This window comes from Vicugna pacos, chromosome 3 (genome assembly GCF_048564905.1).
Source record: "Vicugna pacos chromosome 3, VicPac4, whole genome shotgun sequence".
Classification (NCBI taxonomy): domain Eukaryota; kingdom Metazoa; phylum Chordata; class Mammalia; order Artiodactyla; family Camelidae; genus Vicugna; species Vicugna pacos.
This window is the reverse complement of record NC_132989.1, coordinates 88799518-88809668: the sequence shown is the minus strand read 5'-3', so window position 1 is coordinate 88809668 and position 10151 is coordinate 88799518.

The following is a 10151-nucleotide window of genomic DNA, read 5'->3' as shown; positions in this document are numbered from 1 at the left end:
ATGATTTCATCATGATGATGATGTAATATCCACTCTCTGACATACATCTAACTGCATTGTTTTCAGGGTCTTGGCATTGGCAAATGTCCACAAAACTACTCCTAGTGACACAATCAAAATAAAATACTTTGACAAATATAGAAGGTACACAGTGCTCAATTTTCCTAATCCATACTACGTAATGAGGTCATTTGAATACTATTGTTTAAATCATCGCAATTCAGAAGCTCCTATGCTTTTTATGTGAGCTCTTTATACGCAGTATGAAAATGTATGCCCACAGGAAAACCTGCACCCGGATGTTTATGTTGACTTTTTTTTATAATTCCAAAATTATAAATCATCCAAGATGTCTTTCAGGGAGAGAATGGATAAACTACAGTACCTCAAAATAATGAAGTATTATTCAGTGCTAAAAAGGAATGAGCTATCAAACCATGAAAAGAAATGAAATAAACTTAAATTCATAAATGTAAGTGAAAGAAACCAATATAAAAAGACAACACACTACATTATTCCAAATATATGACATTCTGGAAGATGCAAAACAGGAGAGACAGTAAAAAAAGATCAGTGATTGCCAAGGCTTAGGTGGGAAGAGGAGAAGAATACGTAGAACACAGGTTTTTTAGGGCAATGAAACTATTTCGTATGATTCTACAATAGTGGTGGATATATGTTATCATACATCTGTCAAAACCCATAAAATGAACATCAAGAGTGAACCTCAATGTAAACTATGGACTTAGTGTGATAACAATGTGTCAATGTAGGATAACTGATTTCAATAAATGTACCACTCTGTTGTGAGATGTGGATAGTAGGGGAGTCTGAGCCTGTGTAGGACAAAGGGTATATAGGAATATTATTTTCTGCTCAATTTCGCTGTGAACACAAAACCACTTAAAAAAATTAAAGTCGATGTAAAAAAAAAAAGAGTAAAAGAATTCTACAAATAACTCTGCCCTAAAACTTGATAACTTAGATAAAATGGACAAATTTCCAGAAACACTCAAAATACCAAAAGTTAACCACTATATGTAAAAATAGATTAAAAAAGCAAATTTCTTTTGTACAGCCCAGGGGACTATATTTAATATTCTGTAATAACTTTTAATGAAAAATACGAAAATAAATATATGTATATATATGCATGAAAGGGACATTATGCTGTACACCAGAAATTGACATAATGTAACTGACTATATTTCAATTTAAAAAAAGACCTATTTTAAGCCACAGTGTCCAAGACAAAATGGTAATGGCAAAAGGGGAGGAGGAGGGGAGGAAGGGGAAGGGGAAGAGGAAGAGAAAGGTAGGAGGAAGAGAAGGAGGAGGAGAAAGAACATAGATCAACTAAACAAATGAAAAGTCTAGAAATCAACCCCACAAATATATTCAAATGATAGTTGACTAAAGTGCAAAGACAATTCAATGGATGAAGTATAATCCTTTAAATAAATGATATTCAAACAATTGGATGTCCACATGCAAAAGTAAATAACCTAAACAGAGACCTTATACCTTACACACACACACACAGACACACACATACACACAAACTCAGAATGGATAATGGACCTAATGTAAAGTGCAAAATTATAAAACTTTTAGAAGAAAACATAGGAGAAAATCTACATAAATTTGAGTTTGGGATGAGTTTTTATAAATAATACCAAAACCATGATCCATGAAATAAAAAATAGATAAGCTGGACTTAATTTAAATTTAACATTTCTGTTTTGCAAAAGTCATTATTAAGAGAATGAAATGACAAAACAAATTATGGACTAGGAGACAATATTTGCAAAAAATACTGTTATCCAAAAATATACAAAGAACTCCTAAAACTCAACAGTAAGAAAACAAACATGATTAAAAATACCAAAGAAAATATACAGATGGTAAATAAGCATATGAAAAGATTTTCAACAACATTTCTCATTAAGGAAATTCAAATTAAAACACAATGAGATACCAGTCACATCTAACAAAATGGCTAAAATCCAAAACCTGACATTGCCAAGGGCTAGCAAGCAAATGGAGCAATAGGAACATTCATTGCTTCTGGGAATGCAAATGGTACAACCACTCTGGATGATAGTTTGACAGTTTCTTACAAAACTAAAAATGGTCTTACCATAGGACCCAGCAATTTCACTCTCAGGCATTTACCCAAATGATTTACATATGTACATACACAAGAAAACCACAGCAAATGTTTATAGCAGTTTTATATACGGTCTTTAGTTAATGATGATATGTCAATATTGGTTCATTAATTATATGACAAATATACCATATGAATGGAAGATATTAATAATAAGAGATATTGGGCATGGGGTATACAGCAATTCTGTGCTAACTTTGCAACTTTTCTGTAAATCTAAAGCTATTCTTTTCTTAAATTTAAGTGTAGTTGATTTACAACGTTGAGCTCGGTTTTGGTGTACAGCATAGTGGTTCAGTTATAGTGAAACTATTCTAAATTTAAAAGTTTAAAATTCAACTTTGACATGGGATACAATCTTTTTTTTAGAAAACATTGAAATCCTAATGATAGTTATTAATGATTGTTTTCTTTGAATCCTAATCCTGGGTAATAATGGTTTATCTTTACATATTGGGCCTCAACAACTCAACTTATTTAAATTCTTGAGTAACTCAAGTTCAGGTCTAACTCAGGCTTAAAATATATGCCCTTAAAATTCTAGAACCTATTTTGACACTTTTAAGGATAGAAAAACCCAGCAAAAAATCATTGTACTACAGGGGGCAAAGAGGCATTTATTCATTCAGTGAATACTTTATTTAATTATGTGCCAAATCTTGTATGAAGAATATGGATACAAAGATGTATTTCCCCCTGAAATATAAAAATAGCAAAGACAATATAAACATACTCCCAGCTATCTTCTTAGTGCCTAGAATAATATCTGAGCAGAATAGAAACTGGAATAATATTTCTGGAATAAATAAAAAGCCAAATCCTTCACTTCAGGAAGCACAGAGTCCATTTGGAGAGATGACATACAAAGATAATTACCATACTTTACATATTTTAATTGAGTTACATAAAAGGATTTATAAAACCACAGATCAATTCTAACTAAAAGACTTCACTATGGAGATGACATTTGAGGTGGGTTTTGAAGAAAGAAAATGTACTTCCTGCTCCAAGATTTTCTCTGAAATCTCTTGAAAACATACATAGTTCTCCCAACTCCTTACTTATTATCAATGCTTAAAAGTGTCATAAGTGTCTAAAATTTGCCAGGATCAAAGCAAGATATTTGATTCCTCCCTCAACTTCAGTCTTCTTCCCTGTTCTAGTCTTCTCCATCTCAAAAATAACAACTCTTTCCTTCCATTTCCTCAACAAAAAAACCAAAAGTCATACTTTTTTCTTCTGTATTCCTCGTACATCACACATTGACTTCTGTATTCCTTACACCCCACACCTAATCCCATTTGTAATTACCTATCAGGGGCTTCTTTTAAATTATTATATTCTGAAATTAAAACATCTCTGTGCTTCCATTGTTCCTGGGCCACCATCACATCTCTGTGATCTAACTCATCTCCCAAATTCTCTTCATACTTTTCCCAGAAGCTATTTATATACAGCTGTCAGAGTAATCTTTTATTATGTGTTTGTTTATATTTATGTTTACTTGTTTTTCATCTGACTCCACCATAGGAATATGAACTCCACAAAGTCAGGGACATCACCCATCTTATTCTCAACTAATGAACAAGATGGCACATTAAATAAATAAGTGAATGAGTGAATGAAAATAATGGGCAAATTACAAGGCAAAGAAGGAAAGAAAATGTAATAAATGCTGAGATAACAGAGAATAATCTGGTATGCTGGAACTTAGACATGAAATGGGGAAAAATTAGGATAGGATATTTTAAAAAAAAAAGGAAAAATGGTTTTGGTTAGAATTTGTACTTACTTCTTTGCCTACCTAAAATGTTTTAACTTAATCATGTTGCCAATGAGACAGCACTATTACAAAATAACCAGATTTGTTTTTTTTGTTTGTTTGTTTGTCTGCTTGCTTGCTTTTTTGTTCATTTTTTGCTTTTGTTTTAGGGGTGGAGGAGTTAGGATTTTTTTAGGGGGGGTTGATTTGTTTTGTTTTGTTTTTTTCCAGAAAGCTAATGCACAAAAATCTGACAGCCTGGCTAGAGTTTAAAAAACTGGATGAAAGAAGACCTGTGATTATTTCAACAAGAAGGTAAAAGGACTATGTTAATTTTAAAGTGTTTTTCCATGGAAGAATTCACAGTATTTGGTGATCTGTTGGGAATGAGGTAAGGGAGACTAGTTTCTGGCTTGAGTAGCTATATGTTTGGTAGTATATTAAATACAATAGGGCATTCAACATAAGAAGAAAAGAAGCTTTTAGGAATAGAAAATAATGTTATTTGGAATAAGGTATATGTGAGATGGCTTCTAAACATCTGTGTGGAAACATTTGGGAACATATAGAAACATATCTAGAGGACAATTGAAAATAAATGTCAGGATATGTTAGTTTTATAACACTGTGTAACAAATTACAACAAATTTAGCAGCTCAAAGCAATATACATTTGTTTGCTCCGCATTTCTATAGGTCAAGATCCCAGGTACTGCCTAGCTAAAGTATAAAAAGTAGTGATTGAACATAAAACCTTTGCTTAAATGTATATGAGACAATGCCTGAGGACCCCCCAAAATACATGGCAGTGGGGGGAGTATTGCTAGTGGGACTCGGAAATCAAGGCCATACATGTAGTGACTGGCACATCAAACAAAATAAGAGATTTTCTGTTATAAGAGAAGGTGAGACAACCAAAAGGTCAACAACCTCAGGAAGCCCTTTCCATCCTTAGAGTTGAAGGGAGAAGGGCACAGGTAGTGTTATTAGAGCCCAAAAGTCTGGGTTTCTGTTGGAAACTGTCTGGGAGGAACTCTTGACACTGGAATCTTGAAGGAAACTCAGCAACTGCTGGAGGTGCTTTGTAAGGCAGAACCAGAGAGCAGGAAATGCCTCTGTAAATGGTTAGCTCTCCACCTTCCTTCCACCAGTGCTTCCTACTGGCCAAATCTACCTGGAAACCTATAGGTAATCCTAAGAGAAGTGTTCTCTGTTTTGGGGAAGAGGTGTCAGAGAAGAGAGAATGAAAAAGGAAAGAATCAGAAGAAACAGCTAAATGAAGCACAGATGAGGATGGAAAAGAAGCAGGCCATCAAAAAACAAAAAATGAGACCCCCTTCAGATTGAAATCTCTATATTTAACAAAGGACACTGTGAAATTCTAGATAGGGTTATTGCTACAGTAACAAATGTCGCTGGCCCACGTACAAATGAGGTGAGATTAAAGAATCAGATTGTTGTTCATGCATGAATTAAGAAATCAGTCTTTCTAGTCTTATTTTATTTCAAACTAAACTTTCCTGAGATTTTAATAGTAAGAATTAAATCGTTTTCTGAGAAGTAATTAAAACCATACAGCTGATTAAATAACAGCAGATTGGAAAACAAGCACAATTTTAGTATGCTGAGGTTTTGAATTTGCTGCAAAATGTATCCACTGGGAAATAGTTTTGCTATGAATTAATCCCCAAGGGCCTTTAAACTAAAATCATTTCCAACCAAATTCAGTTTTTAAGAAGTCATTAAGCTTCTCTTGAATAAAATATTTATTTGAATACTGCTTCTATTAAGTATTCATTAAAAAAAAAACCTGAGCATTAATCTGGCATAGTATCTAATTGAAATGGATACCAAATACCAAGGTTATAGTTCTCATTGACACTAATCGGTTGCACAAACTTTAGCAAATCAGTTACCAATGTATGACTCAATCCCCTGTAGTACAGAGGACAAAATATTCCTGTCCCACCAATCACAGAATTACCTTAAGGTTCAAGAAAATCCAATGTTTAAAACATACAACATGTAAAATTATTTGGTAAAGTTAAAAATGGCTAAGTAATAAAAAGTGAAAAGAGTAATCCAAAATGATAAGAGGTGTTTAGCCAACTTCTAAAGTAATACAGTAAACATTCACTATTTACTGGCCAAATAGCTTTTAGGAAGAGCAGTTATATAAACTGAATTAAGTTGGAAAAAAACTTAGAAAATGATTCATTAGAATATTGTAGCCATTAAAATATCCTGGTAAATCTCATGTCCCAGGAACTAATCATGTCCATTCTATTTTCTAAGTATATATTGAAAATTTCAACTTTATAATAATATAACAGTTAATTTTACTTATCAAAGCTCTTTTAATATAAGCAGGCATAATTTTTATTTGAAACTTCATAAATATCATTATCAACCACGTGTATCTAGAGAAATCAAGACAAGTACCTAGTTAAATTGAAGAGATTTGTTCCATATTGAATAAAAATTTAACATGTACAATATTATAAATGAAATATAGAGTTCAAAGTCACCTTGACAATATTATTTTATTTTAGTCTTAAAAAGTAAGGAAAAGTCTTTAGCTGATAGAGAAATAAACTACCAAATTAATAATATATGAATGTAGCAAAAATTAAGTAGGCAGTACTAATAAACACTATAGATGTATTAAATTACAGAATGGCCAAGGAATGCCAGGAGTTCAAATTCCCACCAGAGACATCCAATCATAGATGAGCTTGTAAGCCCCATGCTAGGACTCCAAGAACAGATCAATTTCCAATTATTAAACTATAATATGTGCACACTAGTATTACATAGAGACACTGGTTTGATCTCTTGCCGTAAATAGGGACTCTCTTTTTCCTGAAATCCACAGTAGTGGTATTTCTCATTACAATCTATCTTATTTTATAGCATTGTTTCATCAAATTATTTGATGACAAATCTGCTTGGTTTGTTTGTTTGTTTTTTTTCAAAATTACCATATTAAGATGTTCTTTGGAAAACATTTGGGAAATGCTTATTTGTAACCATTGGGGTATTCATCTAAAAATTGCTTCAAGAATACACTTATTCAAAAAAAAATGAGTAAGGCATGGGTATGTGCAGTGCAATACCTAACACAGTGTCATGTACACAACAGATAATACTTATTGAAAAGCATATGTCAATGAATTCTGCTTCTTATTTGAAGAATTAGAAGGCACAGTATTTTGAGATATGATAATTTAATATCCAGAAACACCAAGAAAATCTATAAAACACCATGTATAAATTCAAAATATAGTTCAAAGTGTTTAAGTTAAACTTAAAGGACCTAGAAATTATTAAATATTTTAGAAATAATGTAGTCTTAATGCTACTATTTAATAGAACACATACAATAAATAAAATTTTTGTTTTTATTTTTAAACTTGTATTTAAATTTCAAGAGGTTAGGTGTGAAATAGTTCTTAAATTTTACAGATTTAGATTAATGTTTATTTAAGGATATAGGGTGTAAATTTAGAGATTTAAATATTATTTTAATTTAAAGAGATTGGTTGTGAAATAACTAATAAAATGTTCAGCAATAAGAATTGTAGAATCTTAGCATTCTCATCAAAATGGCCAAAATATAAAGAACTGACAATACCATGTGTTGATGAAATTGTGAGCAACTGAAATGCCCATGCTTTGATAGCAGAAGGTAAATAGTAAAGCCACTTCAGAAAACTACTTATATATCTGAAAAAGAACAACATAATATATATCTCAAAAATTTCACCATAAGGATATATGTCCAGTGGATACTTCCACCAAAAGATATGTACAATTTAAAATAGTTAAATATTGGAATAACCAAAATATCCATCAAAAGTTTAATAAATTATTGTTTATTATTTATGTAAGGCATTCTAAATAACAAAGGGAAAGAATGAACTATTGCTATATGCACTGACATGGAGAGACCTCACAGGCATAATGTCATGGTGGAGTAACTGATAACAGACTAAAACTAAAAATATCAGATTCAGATTTTCAGATGTTGGACAAGTGGCAAAGGGAAAATACGAAGTGAGCCCCTCAAGTGCCCGATGACTAGTGATGCTTCGTGCACTTGGTGATGGACAACAGTGCAAACAAAGTGGTGATCTCACTGAGCTTTGGAAACAGACATTAGAATTTGGGGCTGCAAAGGAGGCTGGAAAGGGTACCAGAGAGAAAGAATTTCCAAAAGAGAGAACTAGGAGGTTTTATTAAGGTGATTATATGATTTATCATCTAAACTAGAATACTTTGGGGAGTGAAAAGCTATGCTATTAATAATTATTCCAGGACAGCACATATAAATGGGATGTCTTTAGCAAACAGGTATTATCAACCCATTGCCATTCTCCTTGTTTCCACAAAGAATTTCTGTTGAAGGTTGGTCCTAAACATTTTTCTGTAACACACTGTTTGCCTCTGTTGGAGGCTCTGTTCCTGCCAGTTCTGGTTGTGAGGTGCCCTCCTGCTCTCTATCTTCACAGAGAACCTCGTTTATAAGCATATGTGCAGTCACTGTTTATCTTACCTGATGGGTAAGAAATTCTGGCTTGAACAAATTTGCAGCACACTTTACCAAAGTATGAACAAACTACTCACATACAAAATCAGCTTCTATGAATCTTTTTAAAAGGTAGTGATGGTTATACAATTTTATGAATATACTAAAAACCAAGAATTGCACACTTTAAAAAGGTAAGTTTCATAGTGTTGAAATAAATTTCTAGGTCCAAGATGGAGCCACTCCTGCCTGGGATGCCATGTCATCAGACCAAAACTTAGATAACTTTCATGTCACTGTAAATATTCCACTTGACCAGAAAAGCAGTAGATCAAGCCAGACAATCCCATACACCAAGCCAGTTCTAGGCTCTTCCATGTTCCTAATTCATTTTCTGTCTTTCTCATCCTTGTTTCTTATTCTTTACCCTATAAAAGCTTCCAGCTTTCTGCCCCATTTTGAAGTTCTTTGGACCTCTGGAATGAAGACTGCCCACTTCATGAAGTATTAAATAAATTTATATCACCTAGATGATCTTTAATCATTGTGAATGATGATATATGAATTTTAATAAGGCTGTTAAGTTTTTTTAACCTGTGTTGAGCATAAAATATTAGCCCAAAGGTTCTATCTAGTGATTTTAGTTTGGGATCCTCATGAAATCTCTACCTCAGTCATGCTGTCCTAAATTTGGACCTCAGAAAGTTTAGGTGGTGAATCTCAGAATTTCTCTCCCATAAAGTCAGCCCTAGCCTTCTTCAGCAAATTAGCACAGCAACCATTTCTGTATACCAAGAGGTATAAAGCAGTTATTTTTAAACTTTAGGATGTGTTCATCAGAAATATGTGGAGGACTTATTAAAAGGCAGATTGCTTGGCTCCACCACCTGAGTTTCAGCTCCAATAAATCTGGGTGGGTCTGAGAATTTACAATGCTAACCAGTTTCCAAGTAAGGCTGATACTGCTGGTCCAGTTACTATACTTGGAGAACCACTGAGCTAAGCCTCCATGTACTTAAAAAAAAAAAAAAAAAAAGAAAGAAAGAATAACAAATGCCATTTATAATCTTCCACTAGGCGTCTATTTGCTTTATATTTCAAAACTAAGAGCAACTCAAGTGACCTATTCAGTTTAAAAAAAAAGTATATATATGCATATATACAAGAAAAACAGCATCTCTAAGTTATTTTAAAATTGAAACTGCAAAGGAAGGCAAGCATATTTTAGGTGAAGAAAGAGAAATTAAACCTATGGTGACATTGAAACATCTGGAAGGAGATGTTGCTGGAGGTTTGTAACCTAGGGTTTAGGTGAAAGGAATGTAGTTATTAGTTCAGATGTTGAGAATGGCTTTCTTTTGAACAGTGTTTCAGCAGAGGACAACTGACAGCAAAGACTGTGCTTGCAGGAAGCTCCATAGGCAGGAGCAGAAAGAAGAGTTAGAAAGAAGGCAGGAGAGTGGGGAATTTAGAAACAAAAGCAGATGCTACAAAAGCAGGCAAAGCCATGTTAATAAGGCAGGCTTTCCCAACAGTGTAGGAGACAGCAGGAAATGTGGTCTGAAAAGGGATCCTTGAACTTTTAAAGGAAGATAGAATAAGGTAATTTTGAAGTTGGCAACAGTCTTGATGATGATATAAGGCAGAGTTTTAAAAAATATTTGCCCATCTCCCTCAGTTAGGAATACATTT